We start from the raw sequence: 3,032 nt of genomic DNA, 5'->3' as shown, positions 1-3,032 counted from the left end.
ATCTGACCACAAAAATAATCCCAAATTTCTCTTCTCCACAATTGATCTTTTAACAGTATTTTTTAACAGATCTCATAAGACAAATACCATATGTGAAGACTTTGCAGACTACTTCAGGCACAAAATTGATAACATCAGATCCAGTCTTTTGTCTCAACAGGTTTTAACTACCAACCCGTCTGGATCACAGGTTTTATCTGAGGAAACACTGGAGAGTTTTGCCCTGGTTGATGCAAGGACACTTGGTCGAGTTTTCTCCCAGGTAAACCCTACAACCTGCCTTTTAGATCCAATTCCCACACCGTTTTTTAAAACACTCTATGACAAATAAAGGGGATTGTCCCTCTGATTCTTCTTCATTGAATTAAATGCTGATGGGATCATATGTGACCAGCCACGACAAAACCAGCAACAAGTCTCCCGGGGGGCATTTTGAGTTATTTACAGACTCTGAAAGTGTAGATTCTAAGCTTTCCAACAATGTCTAACACATGGAAATCTGAAAATATTTGAAGATGTGGCCATTTGAATGTAGACACTTCTCAAACTAGTTTAGTGAGAAATCTAGCCTGAAAGATTCTCACGTACCAGGGGAGCCAGGTAACACAGTGCTGCTCATTGCATCTCATTTACATAAGTCCAACCCCCTACTGGTCTAGCTATCAATGACATCTGGTATCTGTTAGCCCGCAGGACAGAAACTATTGTAGTTTGAACAATGGTTATCACAGGAAATGGAAATTCTTTTCTTACAAAAAGTCCCTGAATAAAAATGAAAAACAAGAAAGGTAATTTACTTAAGAGTTAGAAGGAGCAAATGTGGATACTTATTTCTGATATTGAATAAAATGAAATAAATTCTGTCACTCTGTGGTGCAGTGGGATGGATCAGTCTATGTTAGATTATATCAGTCAGAGTGTTTTTGCCAATTCTGATAAAGGAAAACAAAGAAAATCGTTGTTTCAGATCATGGGTCATGCTAACAGGCACGTTAGCATCACAGTCAATACTTTATTCATGCACCCAAAGGTGTGTTATTCACCCGTGGGTGTGTTATTCATGCACCCAAACGTGTAATGTTCAACAGTGTTTTCATCAACCAGTGAGCAATATACAGGCATGTATGTATGTGGCAATCGTATTCAGTGCAATCCCTCAAAGTGACATTCTGTCCCGGTTTTCCCCACAGTTCAGTTCAATCCAGTGTTTTCCTTATCAACGAAAAATACATTCAAAAGTCTGCTCCGGGTTTTACCACGGATCTTCCCAACGAAATCAAAATAGGAAATCAAAATGTTGCATACCAGAATAGCATCTCTTAGCACAGTGCAATGAGTCAATAAGGCGAATATGTACAGTACTCACAATACTGGGGACCTGTCAGTCAGTGGTCAGGATTGGAGTCGGTCAGACCACGTCGTTCTTAACTCCACAGACGCCGGCCGCTCCTGGGAAACTCTACGGAAGTATTCGATCCTCCATGAGTCTGACTGCTGACGTCCCTGACAAAGGAGATCCTTCTGCTACCGACGGACTTCAAGTCACGAGTTTTATTTCACGCTGGCATGGAGCGAGAGAGTGGCGTGCTCTCGCTCCACTCTCCCACTGGCGTCTCTCTGCTGTGCTCATATGTTTTTTCTATCGTTTTTTTTTTTTTTTTTTTGGTTTTCTATAACAAATAAAAATGGCTGCACTGTTTTCCACTTTTCATGAGAAAGAGTGAGAACAAGGCTTTTAAATGAGTTACAGTTGAGTTTAGGTTTAGGGTTGATTAGAAGGCTTGAGTCAAAAATGGCTGCAACTCCACCTCCTCAGCCACTGCCTTGAGGAATGTGAGTATTAATATGGCTCAGCAGACACAGTCCCTATGGAGTGTTGGGTGGGTAACTGCTCTAATGGAAGTGCAGAGAAGCGTGTAGGACTACAGCTCTGCCTCCTGGTCTCAACTCTGAGTTGTCAGGGGTTAAGTTCATAAATAAAATTGGTCAGATTTCTAGAGATGAGAGCTGCTCCCTCCAAAGTGGGATGGATGCTGTCTCTCCTAATCAGACCAGGTCTACCCCAGAAAGTCTGCCATTTATCAATAAAGCCCACACTGTTTGCTAAATACCCCCTCGACAGCCAGCGATTGAATGATGACATGCGGCTAAACATGTCATTTCTCAGCAGGTGTGTCGCTGAGTGGGGAAAACCTGTTAGAAACATGAAGTGCTTGGTGGTGACCCATGGGCTTCAGCTTGGAACTATGCTTCCTTCGAACAGTCACCCAGCCTCCCTGGTTTCCCAGTTGCTCGGGAGCTGTCGAGGGATGGCTATCCGGAGCTGCACTTGGTCGGACCGTACTGGCTATGGGAGCCTGGCTAACTACAACTAATGGTTTGGTTTCCATGGTGCGGAGCCGAGTTTCCAATTCACTAAGCCTCACCTCCAGCACTGCACATGAGGCTGCAGAATTTTAGGCTATGAAGCTGTCAATCAATATTCGAACCAGGCTATCATAGAGTTTAAGTGTAGTAAACACAATTAAAAAGGTGGTTGTTGTCCATAGTTAATCTGATTCCTAACTGATCCAGAAATATGGCAGGCAAAGTTGATTTTAAAACCATTGGAATATTCTAAAAGTATTATTCATTCATTCATTCATTCATTCATCTTCTATACCCACGTATCCCTTCCGGGGTTGCGGGGGGGCTGGAGCCTATCCCAGCTGGCAATGGGCGAGAGGCGGTGTACACCCTGAACCGGTCGCCAGCCGATTGTAGTCTAAAAGTATTATTGGCCAACAATTTCTCCATAGTGCGGGAGGACCAACTATAATGCTGACAAAACACACACAGCAATATCAAAATTGTTTGCAGTATCCTTTGGTACATGCCTATTTGGTACATGCCTATTAAAAGTAGCGTATTTCATAATAAACAATACATTAGTAGTACTCTGATCTGACACCCAGAAAAGAATAATAATCATAATTGCTTTTCCATTTTCTGAATGTATCTGTTATCCAGTGTCTACTGTATTGATAATCTTA

The sequence above is a fragment of the Chaetodon auriga genome, chromosome 5 (assembly GCF_051107435.1).
Source record: "Chaetodon auriga isolate fChaAug3 chromosome 5, fChaAug3.hap1, whole genome shotgun sequence".
NCBI classification, from domain to species: domain Eukaryota; kingdom Metazoa; phylum Chordata; class Actinopteri; order Chaetodontiformes; family Chaetodontidae; genus Chaetodon; species Chaetodon auriga.
This window is presented reverse-complemented; position numbering follows the sequence as displayed.